The 19,975-nt window shown below is 39.4% G+C and overlaps 1 protein-coding gene across 1 annotated transcript in view; it reads right to left on the bottom strand.

Moving 5' to 3' along the window:
- ERC2 (ELKS/RAB6-interacting/CAST family member 2) overlaps positions 1-19,975 on the bottom strand; it is a 1,119,475-nt gene that overhangs the window by 968,732 nt on the left and 130,768 nt on the right.

The raw sequence follows: 19,975 nt of genomic DNA, 5'->3' as shown, positions 1-19,975 counted from the left end.
CAAGAAGGCTGGTATGACTGGATCTCAGAGTACCAGCCTAAGAAATCCACACAGAAGGTGCTTAAAATATTTATGTTGAATTGCTAGGTTTCATTGATTATCACAAGTGTGATGATCCCAAACCCCCAAGTAGACTATTAATTCCTATAAAGCAGGAACTGTGTTTTGGCTTTCTCTTGCTAGGGGCAGTTGGGTGGCAGAGTGAATAGAGCACTGATCCTGGAGTTAGGAAGAGCTGAGTTCAAATTTGGCCCCATACACATAATAATTATCTAGCTGTATGACTTTGGACAAGTCACTTAACCACACTGCCTTGCAAAACACAAAAACAAGAATAGGATTTCTCTTGCCAAAGAATCTGTCACCAGTCATTTTTAGGCAGTTAAAGCAAAATAAATACATGTGGATTAAGAATATTAGTTCAGATAATAAAAAAAAAATCAAACTTTGTCATTTTCATCAACGCATATGAGTGACATGAGCATCAGACAATTAACAAGAAATTAGCAAAAATTCAGTTCAAAAAAGCACCTACTATGGGGCAGGCCCTCACTGAGCTTATATTCTGCTCAAATAAACACATCTGTTTTATTGGAAGATTCATTTGTATGAAGTTCCCATCACAAGGCATTTTTGAAAATGCCTTCAGGGCCTGTGGCATGCTCTGGTTATCCCCTCACTGGTTCAAAATTGTTCTCTATCAATGATGAATTTGATTTGGGGGAAAGTCAAAAGTAGTTCAGCAACAAAACAAAGGAGGAAACTGGAAGATCAAGTCAAATGATTCTAGTCTATGTCAGAAGAAAAGTGTAGCTATAATGGGGGAAAATGAGACTGGTTTCTTTTTGAGCCCTAAAACTTAATGCCAAAGGAAATTCCACAGAAGAGTCAGGTCCTGAAGAAAGTAAATTCCTTAAGAACAAAGATGTTTCCATTTTCGTTTCTGTAATCCTGTTGTCTACCACAGTGCAACAAATGCAGCAGAGAATAAACTTCTGTTATATTGAACTGAAGAGTTCCCAAAAATCTTTTCAGCAAGAACAGTAACACTGGAGTAAGTACACAGTCACCCAAGGGGACTACTTTGCAGAGACACCACCTATTTAGATCTAGAAGTTATGGTCTGTCACTTGATTCCTAGTGGCTACAACCCCAGAAACTTTTAAGAGCAGACTGTCCCTGGTAAAACTGCCCTCTCTATAACAGAGATAACATCTTATCTTGCTTCCAAAGACCACATTTACTCCTCTTTTTGTTTCCTCTAACTGGCATACTTTCTCCAATTTTGATATAATGCTTTTACTTTAAAAAAAATTTTTTTTTACATTTTTGCAAGGCAATGGGGTTAAATGACTTGCCCAAGGCCACACAGCTAGGTAAATACTAAGTGCGGATTTGAACTCAGGTACTCCTGACTCTAGGGCTGGTGCTCTATCCATTGCGCCACCTAGCTGCCCCTTCAAAAAAATTTTTTAAAGGCCTTATGAATCATTGGTAGTTGTGAACTCAGTGTTTGATGGCAGGGAGCTAGGTTAACAAGAGTAACTAGCTAAGTGTTAGCTTCTCTCTCAGAACATTCAGGGAATGTGCCTCTTAACAGAGGGCAACATATCCCTTGACTTCAGATATTTGATATCAAGTAGATAAATATAAGTCTGGTCTGATACCCTTCTTAGAGATAGAAGAGAAAAGGAGAGATCACCCAACCACACCAGTCCGAGCTCCCGCTTGCATAACCCAGTTAGGCTGCTGGGGCCAGTCCTCCTTCCACTCTCTCCACAGAGATAGAAATTATGGTCTCCTTTATATGTAGGGTAAGTCCGAGATCAGATATGATATATCTACCCATGCTACACATGGGTCAGTCATAACTTTTTATTAGACAACAACCAGAGCGAGGAACAGAGAGACAGAGATAGAGAAAGAAAGAGAAAGAGGTATAAATACAAATATATATTACTCGTGTTTTCCAACATAACTATATACGTGCATGTGGTAGAATTTAAGCTCCCTAGAATTTAAGCTCCCTGATGGCAAAAGCTGTTTTGTTTCTGTCTTTGTAGCCTGCATTCGTATCACAGGGCCTGGAATGTAAGAAGAACTTAATAAATGATAGATTGATTTGCCCCTATGAAGAAAGGACTTATACCAAAGGGATCACTGAAATGAAAGGAGCTGATCCTTTCATGTAGCCCCAGTCCCCTGGTGATCTACAATTTCTCTAGCTATAACAGTAGAGTAAGGATCATGCTTTAAGTATCCATTAGTCCCATAACCACTGAGAAACCTAGAGACATGAGAGACAGCCTAGCAAGCTGTAAAGAAAACTACATGGATAAAAAGAGATGTGGGTTCCAGTTTCTCTTCTGCTACTTACAAGCTATATGAACATGGACAAGTTACCACCATTTTATAGATTAACAGAGTGAGACTGAGGAGATTCAAAGCCATTGTCTCTGTCCAAAGGCAGAGGCTAAACCAGATGATTTCTTGAGATCTTCCTTACTATTAGATGCTATAAATCTGCTTTGCACATCATATTGACCAATGTTTCATACATGGAATTGAACTGTTTACAACAGTCACACAATAATGAATTCATCTTCATTTAAAGGGGGAAATCAATTGAAGGCCTCTAAGCTGAGGGTAGGGGAGTCTGTAAGTCTTGTATTCTAGAAATGGATAGGTGAATATCTCCCTCTGGCAGCAAATATCTAAGAAGTTGAGGCCCCCACAGTCTGAGGATGGCAGGGTCAGAAAACTCATAAGGAGGAAGAAAAGAACCCAAAAGAGAAGCAGAAAAGAGGAGGAAAGAAGGGGCAGAGAGGGAGTGGAAAGTGAGAGAGAGAGAGAGATAAATCAGCAAAAGAATGAGAGAGAATTCAGAGGGGGGGGCAGTTAAAAGAGAAGCCAGAAAGAGAGGATAAGAAAGAAATCCAAAAGAACAAAAAAGATCTCACAAGGGGCACACCCAGACAGAAAGAGGAAAAACAGTCCAAGTGGAGAGACAGAAACAAGAGAGAGATTCAAGAAGGTTGAATGAAAGAACAAGAGGGAGTGAGAGGCAAAGCAGACAGAAAAAAGAGGGAAGGGAGACAAAAAATCCATAGAGGAAGCAGGGAGGTAAAAGAGAAAGAGATCCACCAAAAGAAACAGAAACACAGAGAAGGAGCATCTGTCAAACTGAAATTCAACTAAGATTAGTGACCAGTGACAACTGAGCAAAGTGAATGCAAACAGCACAGATAAAGCCTTGGGGATCTTAATGGACCCCAAAGAGATCCTCAGACCAGGATCAGTGGAGCTGGTGGTTGCTGGAGGCATCTGCTTTTAGTAGGATGGACTTGAGGGAGGAAGAAGAGAGGGAAAAACCACATGCAGTTTTCCTTTGTTCTCTTCTTGCAGGGTATTAGTGGCATAGAGCTGTCATCATTACACCAAAGAACACAAGTTTTGTGAGAAAAAAAAAGAAAAACCTCTCAATTAATTCAAGAATGATGTCTTCAGTTTTAGAAAATCAACAAAAAAATTTGCAAGTCTCTGGTCTAGGCACTGTGGGGAGAAACAGAAGCATGAGGCCCAGTCTATGTCCCTTCCCCTCAGAGCTGAGATGGGAAGACAATAGATGTGAATGTTTTATAAAAGATCTATGAGCAATGAAGATGGAAGGATGCATCACTGAGGCAGCAGTTACAATGATGCTCATTATTAAGAGTTGGGGGAGATGGTTTCTAAGAGGTCTTTCCAACACATACTACCTTTCTTGGGCGAACAAGGATCCAGAGTGCCTAGCCCACCATGACTTCACCAAGGTCAATCTCCAGCTTTCCCACTAGCATCTTTATCCATCTCCCCCTGCATCCACTGGCCTCATCTCTCCCAGGCAGAGCAGCTTTGGCACAGCTGTGCCTCCCCCTCCCCTGGACCAGCCAGCCCCTCCCCTCTCTGCCACTCCTCTGCTCCTTAAAGAAAGGGATGGGAAGTCACTGTCTGCACAGATGTTCCCAATTATTTCCCTATTTATCCCAGGTTATGACTCAGCTTGATTCAGCAGTCTTATCTTAAAGCAGGCCAGGCAACTTCAAGAGTCAACTAACATCTTTTAAAGCCCCCAAAATTGTAAAAACGAAAAAACTCTTCCAATTTCTCTGCAACATATAACAGAAACCAGGTATGCAGAATACAAGGTGAAGCTACAGGGTCGTGGAAATCCTCTCATCTCTAAGTGTATGCTTTATGGAGGAGTCAATCAACCACTGGGCAATTTTATTTATATAATATATATAGTGCTCCAGCACCCCAACCTCTGGCCCTCTGGCCTTACTGGGACAAAGATTCATCTTCAGGTAGCTTCCTCCCTCCAACCCTTATCACATTTCTTTGTTCCACTTTGCCCCTATGTAGAGTTTACTCTGGGGGAAAACTGATGATTGGTCTCTGTGAATGTGGATAAAAGGGCTCCCAACCCCAACTCCCAACCTGAGACTAATAAGACTATCAGATTCAGGACCATCTTTATTTCACCCCACCAAAAATGCATTAAGAAGTCTTAGGAATTCATAAACAATCATTACAATTCTCCCTTTCCACTGAGGCCCACCTCCTCTCTCAAACACTCTCCTCTCCCTACTACACTCTTCAGGTCTTGTGCTATCCACCAGACTACTAACAGCCCCTGAGGTTTAGGACCCTTTTGGAAAGTCAGTGAAAAAGAGGGATGCTAAAGAACCAACCTCCCAACATTCTAGCAAATCCTTTCATCATTCTAGGAACCCCACTATCTTCTAGACTTAGGTTATACTATCACCCTAAAGAGTTTCATTCATTCTAGAAGAACAAGGGAGCTTGAAGCTGTCAGAGAATCAACTCTCTTCCAATAGATTCACACTGTCCAAACATCAGAGAGAACAAAGATCAGGCCTTCTGCCAACTCCATGGCCTGTCCAAGGTCCTTACCATGATTCTATTTCCAGAATCACTTGCATGACACCCCTGAAGGTCCCATAGTTATCTTTTTAAAACTTCCCTCCTAGCCTACCTAATTCTTTCTTTCCAAATTCCCTCTCTCCAAATACCTATAAAGTAACAGTCTTTATAAAGGACTCATATGTAAATTGGGCATCTTCAATCACCTATAGGTTATCAAGAACATTTTTCTACAAGCTCAAAAACCTACCAGCTGGCAAGTTAAAAGGAAGGAGATCTTTTGGAGATCCCCTCTTCTGAGGAAGCTAACTCTCACTTTAATGACACAATGTCACTTTGTTGTTTTGTTCAGTTCTGTCCCATTCTCTGTGATCCCATTTGAGAATTTCTTGGCAAAGATACTGGAGTGTTTTGCCATTTCCTTCTCTGGTATGTCCACTTTATAGATGAAAGACTGAGGCAAATAGGGTAAAGTTTAGGATCACCCAGCTAGTAAGTGTCTGAAGCCAGATTTGAATTCAGATCTTCCTGATTCCAGATCCAATATTCTATCCATGCTTTCCCAGGAGTCAGTAGGTGGGTTCAAATTCTGGATTTGCTAATTGTGTGCTCTAGAACAAGTTCTCCTTGGCCCTCAGTTGACTTAACTGTAAGATGAGAGGGTGAGTATCAATGATCTCTAAGCTCTAAATACTCTGGTTCTAACAGAGGACACTCTACCCTGAATCTACCCCTTCAAGGCTGATGGTCTTCCCCAGGCTCTACAAATGCTCCTCCAGCTTCAATTTTTTCCCCTTTTACAACCACATGAATACAGGGGTAACAAACCCAAAGGCTTAATGGTTAGGTGAGGGGACTTGGAATCAAAAAGACCTGTGCTCAAATGTCACTTCTGACCACTACTGGTTCAGGTCACTTAAGACACTGTGCCTCAGTCTCATATATAAAATAGGTACGATAATACCCATAGTATCTACCTCTCAGGATGATTGTAAGATTCAAGCAACCTATTACTATGTCAGCTCCTTGGAAGCAAAAGACTATCTCACTTTGGGATTTGCATCCCAGGAAGGATTTGACAAATGCCATTTAGTTGATGGATTGATCAAGGATCCAGTATTTCACAGGATGAGATACATCAATACTAGTGATCATCCTTATTATAATTATTCTTCCTGATTTCTGCCTCCAACGGTTCTGTCCCTCGATCTCTGACTCATCCCTGTCATCCTTGCCCCACTCAGGGGAAAGGGCTCCCGTGTCTCTCACTGCAGTCCATTTGTAAGATGAAGCCACCATTTCATCTCTTTGGTGATACATCTGTGACTGCTCTGTGACTGTCCGGTTCTGACATGCCCTTTCCTGCGCCACTCCCTGCATACAGCACAGGGAAATACCACTACCCTGTCAGAGTTCAGAACCAAAAATCTAAGCATCTGCTTTATACAAAGAATATGCTTTTTGCTTTTTTTTTTTTTACAGTTTCATTAAAATAAGCACCCACTGCCCTGTAAAATCAGTAGCTGATAGCTGGGACAAATACAGAGACAAATGATCCATGTCACAGCTAGAATGTATAATTCAGCTAGCACTGACTATGTCTCCTACCTATATAAAAACAGGCAGCAGGTGCAGTGTCAATCACACGGCCTGAATGTGGCCACAATGCCCCAGTGTATTGGAACCAAATTAAAATGTAATTGAGAAATATTTAATAAAATAAATAACGCTACAATAAAATACTAATAATGTGAATCATTGGTTTTCTAAGTCAACATGCATTCAACAGGGGATACCATGGTCTCCATTTCTATTTGAGTGGGACATTACGAGTGTAGTGGAAAGAGGGCTGGCCTAATTGCCAAGAAGAATTAGATTCAAATTCTACCTCTGATTTATGCTGACCCTGGACCAGATAGTTAGCCTCAGTTTCCCAAGTACCTCTAAAACTATCAATTGCACAAAATGTACTGATTTCTACATTGATAGGAAAAATTCCTCCCCAGATCAACCCTGAACCAATGAAATCACAGGTTGTATCAACAAAATTAAAAAAAAAATTATGCCATTTCCAGGGACTATAAAACCTTGCTCTCCCAGAGCTTACAATTGAATGAGACAGCAGGAAAGGCATGTTTACAAATCACTATGATGTAAGAAAGAATGAGACAAAGATGGAGCAGGAGCAACCCAGAGAAACTGAACTAGGGAAATCTAAGAAAGGAGACCCCACTCTGACCTAGCAGTGGGCATGGGGGAATTAGGAGAGACTTGTTGGAGGATATGGTATCTGAGCTGACCTTGAAAAGAATGGAGGAATCTCAACAAAGGGGCAGGGGTAGAAAAGAAGTGAGATCAGTCCAAACACATGGATAAACTGAACAAAGACATCACAGGAAAGGGTGAGATAAGAAGGGAAGCCAGACTAGCCCAATGTGGCAGAAGCACAGGGTAGTCAAGGGGGTGGGGTTAAGAACAAAATGAGGCTAGAAAAGGTACTTGGGACACCCTCCCCACCACTGTTAGCTCACCCACCTCTCTCTTTCCAAATACAGTGTATTTCTTTTTTTTTTTTTTAGGTTTTTTGCAAGGCAAATGGGGTTAAGTGGCTTGCCCAAGGCCACACAGCTAGGTAATTATTAAGTGTCTGAGACCGGATTTGAACCCAGGTACTCCTGACTCCAGGGCCGGTGCTTTATCCGCTGCGCCACCTAGCCGCCCCTAAATACAGGGTACTTCTCTAGAGATGCACAAATTGTACCAATCAGGTGGAAGAAAAGCTCCTTGAGATAATGGGCTAGCAGCACATACCTTTGAAATCTTTAGTTTGGTGGTGGCTAGGTGGCGCAGCGGATAAAGCACCGGCCCTGGAGTCAGGAGTACCTGGGTTCAAATCCGGTCTCAGACACTTAATAATTACCTAGCTGTGTGGCCTTGGGCAAGCCACTTAACCCCATTTGCCTTACAAAAACCTAAAAAAAAATAAAAATAAAAATAAAAATAAAAACATTTAGTTTGGATCCAGATTGTGAGAGCTATAAATGCCAGAATCTAGAGTTTATACTTGATTAAGGAGCAATGAAAAGCCAGAGTAGGTCTTTGAGTTGAGGGGCGCCATGATCCAAGGTATTGGCACTTTGTAAATATTACTCAGGCTTAGGTAAAAAAAAGGGTGGATTAGAGAGGAGCTAGAAGTGAAGCAGAGAATGGGGTGATTATAACAACCTCAGGAAGAAGAGATGAGGGTTAGAACCAAAGAGGTATAAAGTGAGAGAGAGGAGAGAAAAGATGAGAGAGACTCTCCAAATCTCCAGTTTAAATTTCTCCTTTTTTTCCCCCTTTCACTAACCACATGAATACATGGGTAACAAACTAAAGGCCAAATAGTTAGATGAGGGGAAGACAGAAGAACACAGGATGCCATAATTTGGAGTCATCTGATAATTGAAGCCAGGAGAATGGCAAAGATGGGCAAGGACCACAGCATCACAGATTTCAAGACCAAAAGGAACTTCGAGGTCATTGAGAATACAACTCTCTTGAAAAGAGAGGAGAAAGGGAAGAAATATATAGAAAAATGGTATAAAAATAAAGATTGATCTATATCCAATCTGAAAAGCAGGGTATCTCTGGTAGGCTAGAATTTGATAAACACAAAGACCTCAGCTACTGGATAGGGACTTACTAATTTATAAAAATTGCTGGAAAAACAGGACAGCAGTGGGAAAGAAATTATATTTAGACCAATACTTCATGCCTTATGCCCACATAAGCTCCAAATGGATACCTGACCCAATTATAAAAGATCATGCTGTAAACAAATAGAGAAACATGGAAAATATTACCTATCTGAACTATAGATGAAAGAAAAGTTCATGATGAAACAAAGGATAGAGAAGATCACAGAGGATAAAATGAATTATTACATAAAAATAAAGTTTTTGCATAAACATTCAATAAGAAGAACAAGTAGGAAAAAATCTTTGCAGCAAGTTTCTCTAAGAAAGGTCTTATTTCAAAGATACATAAGAAACTGATTCAAATTGATAAGAATAAGAGACATTCAACAATTGATAAATGGTGCAAGGATGTGAATAGGCAATTCTCAGGGGGGGGAAAGTCACAACTTATCTATAGCCTTGTGAAGAATGATCCAAGTGACTACTAGAGAATTGCAAATTATAGTAATTCAGAGATCCCAATCTATATCCATCAAACTGAAAAAAATAACACAAAAGGAAAATGACAAATGACTTTGGGATCAATGCAAAGTTAGTTCAACCATTCTGGAAAGCAATTTGGAATTACACAAAAAAATTGCTAAACAGTTGACCATACGATGACATTGCTGTGACGTTCTGCTCTTTGACCACAGTACATCACTAGGCCTAAGCCCAAAGAAACCAAAGAAAGGAAAAGGGTCCTATATGTGCAATAATATATATATATATATATATATATATATATATATATATATATATATATATATATAGCAGATCTTTTTGTGGTGATCAAGGATTGGAATCTCATGGGATACTCAACAATTAAGGAATAACTTAGTACATAATTATGATGGGAGGCTGTTGTGTTATAAAGTTTTAAAGAGATATGGAAATGATGCAGAGTAAAGGGAGCAGAACTAGGAGAATAATTTATAAAATAACAACACTCTCAAGACAACAACTGTAAAGGCTGTTAAAACCATCAGTGCAATGATCACCCATGACTGCAGAGATCTGGTGATAAAACATTATCTTCACCTCCTGACAGAGAAGCGATGGACTGAGAGTTCAGAAAGATATAGGTAGGTAAATCTCTAGCTAGATGACAGATAGATAGATAGACAGACAGACAGTTTAACACAGGCAAAAGAGGAATGTTTTGTCTATGTGTATTTTTTTGGCAATAATTTTTTATTTTCTAATTTTTTTCAATGGGGCGAGGCATGGGAGGGAGAGAAAATAGATTTTTGTTCATAAAGAAAATGTTTTTTAAATAAAAAAGTTGGGAGGGAACACATATAAGAAGTCAAACTTTCAGATAAGGTCATTATACTATCAGCATTGCTCAGTTGCCTAATTAATTGCCCATTAGACAGTAGTTGAAAAAATAAACAGTTAAATGTGATATACTTTTATTGCATTATGAGAAACAATAAAAAGAATAATTCAGAGAAACCTAGGAAGACTTGTATGAACTGTTGCAGAGTGAGGAAAGTAAGACCAAGAGAGCAATTTCTACAATGACAACAGCACTATACAAACAAACAACTCTGAAAGACTTAAGGAGTATGATCAGTGCAATGACTCCAGAGAACCAATGATGAGGTATGGCACCCGTGTCCTGGCAGAGGGCAAATGGATTCAAACATACAGAATGAAACCTACATTTTGGGGCATAGCAAATGCATGGATTTCTTCAGTTTGACTATACTTATTTATTACAAAGTTTGTATACTTTTTTTCATGAGAGGACCCTTTGGGGGGAGGAAGTAGGACCCAGAAATATTGTGATGCCAAAAAATAGAAGAAAAGAAGGTCATTCAGGCATTCTCTCAAAAGGAAAAGGGAAAAAAAGGGGGGAGGGGAACAAAGATAAGTAGACCAGATTTAAAAGTAACATCTCAGAGAGATTTGTGTTTCACCTTTGAGAAGAATTTTAGTTCCCAGAGAGCAGGAATCTTGCATCTATATTTCCAATGTCCAGCATAGAGTATGCTTATAAATTCTTATTGACTGGTTGATATAGTTCTCACCTCCAACGGTATTCCATCTGCCCTCTTCTAGTCACTCTCCATCTCCCCAATTTCTTGTTTAGAATACTCCAGAGAGGTCTGATGAAGGTCCTTAATCCTGAAAGCCATGTGCCTCAATATGATTCACCTTCTTTGACCACTCACATATTGATTCATAGCTTTCTACGAAAACTTCCAGATCATTTTCAGACAACCAACTCTGTAGCCATGACTTCCCCATTCTATCATTAAGATGATTTTTTGAACCCACATGTAAAACTTGACTCTTATCCCTATTAAATTTCATCTAATCAGATTTGTCCCAATGCTCAAGCCTGCCAACATCTTTCTGAATCCAAAGTGTTTTCTATCCTTTCTAGTTTAACATTATCTGCAAATCATATCAGCATGCTGTCTGTGATTTTTTTCTAAACAGCCCAGGACCAAGCACAGATCCCTGGGGCACTCTCCTAGAGACTTCCTTCCAAGAGAGCATGGAAACCATTCATACTTTAAATCAGACAATTCAGTTAACTTCAAATCCATTTAGACCACATCTGTCCATTTTTTCTACTAGAATGAAATGGATGTCTAGTCATGCTGTCTAGCCATTCCTATACTGTGGAGTTTATTTTAATACAATTGTAAGAGGTTTCATTTTATATAAATTAACATTAATGGGCCCTAATATCACATAGCAAGATATGGTATGTTGAGTAAGTTACTTAATAAGCTAAGGCACAGGAAATAAAGTAACTCCAAGTTACTTGCCCACAGAGAACACAAAAAAAGGAAAATGCTCTCATCTGACCCAAGAAAAGCCACATGGTGAGGAGATTGGGGCATGTTTTCTTCCCTCTTTATTCTGTTAACTGTAGGAGGAAAAAAATCTCCCCCGTGGCTTCATCATCGTCAGTGTTCCTATCCAAGAAAATCCAAATGGCTCCTGTAAACTTTCCCATTGGTCTGACCACATGTCTCAAGAGGGGTGGTTTTATTTCCATTTTACAGAGGGATAAATTGAAGCAGGTCAAGAGATTTGCCCTAGACTGGTAGGTGATGGAGGACAACTAAATGCAGACTTTGAAAAGTATGGTCTCCCAATGGCCAAGACCACAATCTCCTGTAATTGACTTCGCCAACTTTAAGACTTAAAATTTGATACCATTCACAAGCACCAAAATTTACTTAATAAAAAAGAATAGAAGAAAATTAAAATTCAGAAAACTAAAAGCAACTCAATTTTATAGGGAAAAAAACAGACAAGGCCCCACTTTTGGCTCAGCCCAAATTCCAAAAGCTTGCAATATATACTACATTCAGAATCTAATCCAGATTTCAGAACTTCTAAAATAAAAAGGTAAACAGAATGAAAATATAATTATATATGCATGATATACATAGAACACATAATTATTTAAATAGCAAATGGCCAGATGTTCATAACCTATCCAGTCTTAGCCACAAACATGGAAAATATGACTTTCTGGCAGGGATGAAAAAATTTGTGACCCTAAGCCCTTTTCCACACTATGAGGAAAAAACAAAAATGATAAAGTCTTGCTCCAGAAAGAAGTGTAAGGTTTCATTGCTATGAAAACTGTCTTCAAGCTACATAAAACTATGAACTGGCTGATGCCCAAACGTCGGGCATTTTTTTAACTGTTCCACAATGTTTGACAACCAGACGCTAAGCATATGATGCCTGCTCTTCCATAGAACATAGGCATCCTCTAGAAACTGACTTATAGGATTACAGAACCTGGGAACTCAGCTGTATTGAACCTTGGAGAATAATCCCCTCATTTACCTGATGAGGAAACTGATGAACAGAGTCCAATCAATCAACAAACATTTATTAAATGATTGCTATGTGCTAGGAACTGTGCTAAAACACTGAGGATACCCAAAAAACCAATAGTACTATCCATGCCCTCAAGGAGCTTACCAGTCCAACTGTGAAGACAATATGTACATAATTAGGTCCATACAAGATATATACAAATGGAAGTGACAAGGGTCACACAACTGGACAGTGCTTCAGGTAGGATTTGTGCCCAGATCTTATTCCAAAGCCTACACTTATTCTAAGTCCTTTAAAATTTAGCTTTTCTTAGATTTTTAATAAAGTTTTAGATAAACCTTTCATAGAAATTTTCTCTTAAAGGGAGGAGGCAGTTGTTGGGTTGTTGTTTTTAATTTTACATGAAAAGTCTTCCAAACTCAAGACAATTCTCAGAGAAATCAAACCTATCTATAGTCTTATGAAAAAATTGCTCTAAATAATTATTGATTTATTAGAGAAATGCCAATTAAAGCTTCTCTGTAAAAAAGAACTGTAAAGGTTAAACGAAGATCAAAGTATTATAACCTTCAATTTTTTAAAAAAAGTTGTCTTATGTACAACATAATTTTGCTATCTCTAATATTTTATTTTTTCCTCAAGGATGTTTTTTTCTCTCAACACATTCAATTTCTACCAATGCATAGCATGGAAACAATGTAAACATTATCAGATTGCCTTCTGTGGGAGGGGAAGAGGGAAGGGAAGGTAGGAGAAAATTGTAAAATTCAAAACCTTACAAAAATGATAGGTAGAAACTACTATTGTATATAATTGGAAAACAAATAAAATATTTATATAATTTTTAAAAAGCTACTCTGAGGTACTACCTCACACCTCTCAGATTGGCCAATGTGACTAGAAAGAATAATGATCAATGTTAGGGAGATGTAGGAAATCTGGGACACTGGAAGAAATCTGGGATAATGCATTGCTGGTGGAGTTGTGAACTGATCTAACCATTCTGGAGAGCAATTTGGAATTATGCCCAAAGGGCAATAAAACTATACTTATTCTTTGATCCAGCAATATCACTTCTGGATATGTATCCTGAAGAGATCATAAAAGGATAAAAATCCCACATGTGCAAAAATATTCATAAGTTCTTTCATAAGGGTAAAGAATTGGAAATTGAGGGGATGCCATCAATTGGGGTGGTATATGAATGTGATAGAACATTATTGTTCTATAAGAAATCATGAGAGACAGAACTTCAGAAAAGCCTAGAAAGACTGGCATGAATTGATGATGAGTGAGATGAGCAGAACCAGAAGAACACTATACATACTAACAACAACACGGGGTGATGATCAACCTTGACGGACATGCTCACTCCATGAGTGCCACAATCAGGGACAGTTTTAGAGGATCCATCATAAAGAATACCAACTGTACCCAGAGAAGGGTACAGTTACTATCTTCAATTTTTAAAACTTGCTTATGTATTATGTCATTTGGTTATCTCTAATGTTTTTGTTCTTCCTTTTGGAACCAATTCATCTTTCACAAAACATCTATGTTTAGCATGTTACAAATAGAAAGCCTATATCGGATTGCCTTCTATCGAAGGCAAAGGGGAGGAAGGAAGAAAAACTGTAAAACTCAAGGCCTTGCAAAAAAAAATGATTGGTAAAAACTACCATTGTATGTAGTTGGAAAAAAACAATAAAATAACTCAACTACTAGCTCTAAACGAATCTGTCTCAGATGTCATTCCTTGCAATCCCAATCTTTGGAGGGTTTCCTTCTTCTTGAATGAAATACAAATATCCCAGACTGTGTTAAAAGTACTCCCAATTCTTGCTCCCCTCTAGTCCCCTTTCGAGAAGTCTACATTCTGGTCAAACTGGTCTACCCCAGCTTCCCTAAAACTCCATATATCATCTCCCATCATGCATCTTCCCAATTTGATTCTCTGCTTTAAATGCCATGTGGCACCTCCTCCTCTCAGAATCTTAGCTTTCTATATGGCCCCACTAGAAGAGTAACCTCGTTGGGATTTGTTAATCTTCCATGCCACCCCCCCCCAGCACCGTGAGAAACCTTTGACTCTTCAGCCATCCTTATACTGTACTAGCTTGTGTGCACAAGCTCATATCCATCAGTCCAGAAACCACAGCTTCTATGCTCTGCTCACTGTTCACTCAGTTCTGGGTTCCTGATGACCAGAGGCCCTTGAATTCACCCTAGTCATGTCTATCCAAAAGCTCCTGCTGATCCTGTGTTTGTATCACTCAAGTAGGTCCCAAATCAGGTCCAGAGTCTCCCTATCCTTTTTCCATGTCTTTCTCTGAAAAGTAAATTACTCAAGTAATTACCTCTGCCTCTGAAAAGGGTGTTAGTGAACTATGATTCTATTCCCCATCTTTGTGACTCCCCTTCCTCACTGCCACTTCCTTATGCAGATGACCTTTCCTGGTAGACTATAGGTTCCTTGAAAGCCTTTAGCACAGGATCTGGCAAATAATAACCACTTAATTAATGATTTCGATATCCTTTTCCACTAAAGGAATGAAAGTTCTTAAAGGGCAGGGACTATTTTTTGTCTTTGCCTCCTCACTGGGCAAGCATATGGCCTTATCTCTTATGGTTGATTCTTTTTTTTGGGGGAGGGGGATTTTCTTTTTTTTTTTTGCAAGGCAGTGGGGTTAAGTGGCTTGCCCAAAGTCACACAGCTAGGTAATTATTAAGTGTCTGAGGCCGAATTTGAACTCAGGTACTCCTGACTCCAGGGCCAGTGCTCTATTCACTGAGCCACCTAGATGCCCCACTTATGGTTGATTCTTAAAAAATATAGTCATTGGTATACATTTTTAATAAAAATTAAACCATATTTCCCTATATATTCCTTGCAAAAATAAAACTGTCTGAAGACATGTAGAACAAGTATTTATTTAAACATTTTTATGAAGAAATGAAAGGCAGTGTGGAGTAGTACAGCTGTTTTCTGAATCAGGATGATAGGATTTCAAATGCCATCTCTCTTACATTATCTCTGTGGGATCGTGGGCAAGTCACTATCTCTCAATGGCCCAGATAACTCTCTAAATCTCAGAAGAATTGCTCCTCTGTATTCATACAAAGAATTCCCCACTAGAAACTTCTACCCTGATGAAATCTTTGGCATGAGTTTTAAAGAGGAAAATTTACTAAAAAATAAAACAAAATTTGATTTAAAAAAAAAAACACTTTGTTTCCTCCAATGTTTCAGTTAGTTGTTGTGAGGGTTGTATTGTGAGGGCCACTGTGTACATGCTACATTTGTGTTACATGCATGTATATCTGGGCACTGTATGGCCTAGCACATGCCCTACCTCATAGGGTCATAGATCAGGGAAAGGACCTCAGTGACCACTTAATTGAAACCTCTTCTTTGCATAAAAGGAAACTGAATGCACAGAGTTAAGAGAATTATTTATTTTGCTATTTTCTGATTATACTTTAATCTGATTGATCCAACATAGGTTGACATGTCTGTTAAACACAGAGAATAACCAGAACTACAATTTGAGTAGTACCAGACCCATATGTCACAGGCTAGTCATCTACCACACATGCTAACCACTATACACCTACAACATACATGCTACACACAGCCATGCTACCATCATGTTTTACACCGTAAACAAAACACAATAAAAAACAGATCACATTGGGGCAGCCAATCACATTGAAATTGTTGCTAAGGGGCAGCTAGGTGGCACAGTGGATAGAGCACCGGCCCTAGAATCATGAGGACCTGAGTTCAAATTCAGTTTCAGACACTTAATAATAACCTAGTCGTGTGACCTTGGGCAAGTCATTTAACCCCACTGCCTTGCAAAAACAAAAACAAAAAACAAAAAACCAGACCACATGCTATATCCCCATCATATACATGCTACATGGTACTTTACATTCCACATGTATGGCACATGCCATTACATCTCAAATGATACATAATGGCTAAGTATACCACCAGGTATCACATGCCTAACAAAGACCTCAATATTGAATATGAACCTATCTAAATATATATATGTATATATTTAGATAGGTTCATATGATAGGTTCTATGAGGTCAATAATTCACATTTTATATATATATACACACACATATATATATAAAATGTGAATTATTGACCTCATAGACATACAACATGTTCCAAACATTCCATAGGTGTCATGTTCACCCATATAAAAAAGACTACATACTGCAGGCATACCTAGGACATCAAAGTTAGAGATGAACAATGTAAAGGGTAGGAAGTGCTTATGTCCATGTTTTCCATGTCTACTTTTACTAGAAGACTTGCTGGCAAAATTCATTCCATTATGCTGAAAAGAGACCCTCCCATGACAGATGAGGACAAAGGACGTGCCTCTCTATGATTAGGACCATCCCTGAAGGACTTCAGGAGGAGATGACAACACCAAGGCTGCTGAGCTCTTTGTGGCAACTCTCCCCAGGCAAGTTAACTGCCATGGTTGGAAACAAAACTCCCAGATGTCTCCACAAAACATGTGGCTACAGTCTGTTCTGGAAAGTTCCTTTTCTGGGAATTTAACCCCCCTCCAAAAAATCACTATTTCCATACATGGTCCTGGGCTTTCTCCTTGGGAGAGGAACAAGCAAACACCCTCTGCCACGCCACATCCACGGACGATGATTTCCAAATTCCATAGACGGGAAGTGGCTTCCCGAGTCATGCAAAAGAACTTTGGCAAAACTCTTGGACATCTTTGCAGGTGGCCCTCCCACTACCCTCAGTCTTGGCGGGAAGCCTCTTCTGTGGCTGTGAACTCATGCCTGCCCTCCCTTTTATCAGGAACTCAAAGAGCAGTTCAGGCTTAGAACCATAAGGAAAATTAGCACTAATTCCCAGGAGAAAGGAAGCTTCATGAGGGCGGGAATTGTTTCTTTTTATTTGTCTCTGGATACTTGGCATCTCCAAGTGTCTTACTTAATGATGTTTGAAGAATTCTATTGAAATATGCTTATTTGCCTCCCCAACCAAAGGTGGTAAGCCATGAGAGATGGCTATTCCTCAAGAACTTTCCCTTTCCAATGCTTCCTCTACATAAGTAGGACAGAATGGATCCAATGACTCCCAAACCTGCTCCCCAGCTCCTAGGTGATACTATGTTAAATAAAAACATGTCCAGGTGAAAAGCTTTTCACAGTATTTCTGGGCCACCCTGATGGGTTTATTGGACATTCCTGCCCTCTCAAGTTTGCTCTCTGGCACAGCCAAATTGGCCAAACTGTTCATTCTCCATCTTTGCACAAACTGTATCTTCTATCAGGAATATCCTTTGCAGAAGAGGAAACAGAGTCCAAAGTTAAGAGAATTATTTATTTTTCTATTTCCTTACCTCCACTTCATACAGGTGTTGCTATGGAGAACAAGGGCCTGGGTTTTACTCATTCAACCTTCTCTTTGGGCATCATTTTCTGGCAATTCCTTCCTCCAAAAGAAAACTGAGGGAGCCATCCACCTCTACCTTGGGATTGATGACAGAGGAGGGGGAGGGAGAAAAAGGAAGAAGAGAAGGGGAAAGGGGGGGGAAGGAGAGAGGGAGGAGAAAGATAAGGAAGGATGTGGGAAGGAAGAGCAGGAGGAAGAAGAGAGGGAGGAGAAAGAGAAGCAGAGAAAGGAAGAGGAGGAAGTAGAAAGGAGAGATGGGGAGAAGAAAGAGAAGGAGGGGAGAGAGGGAAGAAGAAAGGAGAGGAAGGAGTAGTAGGGAGAAGAGGAGGGGAAAGAGGAGGAGAAGGAAGAAAAATAGGAAGGGGGGAGAATTGGACCTGAGATTTCATCAATATAGGGAATATAAATAAAGGAAACAATATACCCAAACAAGTTGGCCCCTTCTCTGCCCAGCTCTACCCCCCTAAGCTTCTGGACTCCCTTTTCTTAGCAAAATAATAGTATTCTTTGCAGCCCCTAATAGTTTACAAAGCACTTGTCATCTATCACATCATTTGAGCCCTGTTAAGGAAGTTCTCCTGTTTTCCCCATTCCCCAGAGGAGATTACTGAGGCACAGAATCCAGGTAACTTATTTCAGAGTCATACAGCTGGAAAGTGTCTTGGTTCCCAACCCAAGTCTGCCTGACTTCTACACTCTGTTTCTAGGCTGTACATTCTAAGATTTTCAGAGAACAATTTATAATTTTATTTTAAATTTTAAAGCAATTTCCACTTCCATCATTGAAGTATCACATTAGAAGTGAGACCAGAGAATATGAGGAATATGAAGACATAGAGAAAGAACTTTATGAAATACTAGAAAATCAAAAAGAAAAACTTGGCATTTCTCTATGGAGGAAACTCCAGGAGGAAATACTCCCTCCAGCAATGCAAGTCAGCCACTTTTTTATAACCCTAGGTCTGAGTACTCCCAGGGATGCTGAGAAGCTCTGCCCAAATGACCATGACTATGTAGGATGGTAAGATCACAGACCTAGAACTAGACAAGGGCCTCAGAGATCACTGATCCAAACCCCTAGTTTTACTGGTGAGGAAACTAAGGCCCAGGAAAGTATGGGATTTGTCCAAGGTCACAGAGGAAGGATTTATCTCAGCTCCTCTAGCCTCCAAAGCTAAAGCTCTTTCCACTGGCCTCTGCCCACAATGCCTCACTCCCCTGAATGACAGTTCTGTAGACCATCTAGTGAAGGGAAAAAACTGACGGTGACACAGAAGAAAGGCCTGAAGCAACCATCACATTTTATTCATTAATAAAGTAATTCAAATTTAATTAGAAATTATAACTAGTAACTGAAATAAAATTAAATGACTTAAAATCCATCACATTTCTCTAAATATGAATAGTAACAAAATGCCTTATTAGTTGATTGAGATTTGATATTGAGTTTATTATAAATTAGTAACACCTAATGGAACTGTTGCTAATTTCATCAGAATGAAAACTCCTTCCTCAATCTAAAGAACAACCATGACAGCCTCGGGCTGGAGAATTGCTTCCACCTCAGAGAAGTGACTTATCCAAGGCCTTCATAAAACAGGGATTATAACAGACCTACCCTCAATGGATAGATTAAACAGCTATAAATATGCTAGGAGTTATTACTATTAGCTATCATATTGGTAGACTGCTTAGCCATTATTGGATTTGCTTTCCTGACTTTCTTTGGTACAAGGAAGGGCCATTTGCAAAAGGAGGAAAAAAGAGAGAAAGGAAGATTTCCTTACATGGCTATAAGGAAAAAGACAAAAGGCCTCAATAAATATCTTTTAAATAAAACTAAGCACACCACACTGAGTAACCTCCATTCTGATCTTTGAAAGTATTTAAAATGGATTTATTCCTCATAAGGAAGCCAAGTCCAGAGAAATGTCAAGCATCCAGAGACCATGGACACATAATATCACATGCCGAGTCAAAGCAAAATCAGAGGAAATAATTATTAAGCAACTTTTCTCTATGCAGACCTTGGGAGAGATCCCAAATACACATTAGCAGTAGTTT

This window comes from Macrotis lagotis, chromosome 8, assembly GCF_037893015.1.
Source record: "Macrotis lagotis isolate mMagLag1 chromosome 8, bilby.v1.9.chrom.fasta, whole genome shotgun sequence".
Taxonomy (NCBI): domain Eukaryota; kingdom Metazoa; phylum Chordata; class Mammalia; order Peramelemorphia; family Peramelidae; genus Macrotis; species Macrotis lagotis.
This window is presented reverse-complemented; position numbering and strand designations above follow the sequence as displayed.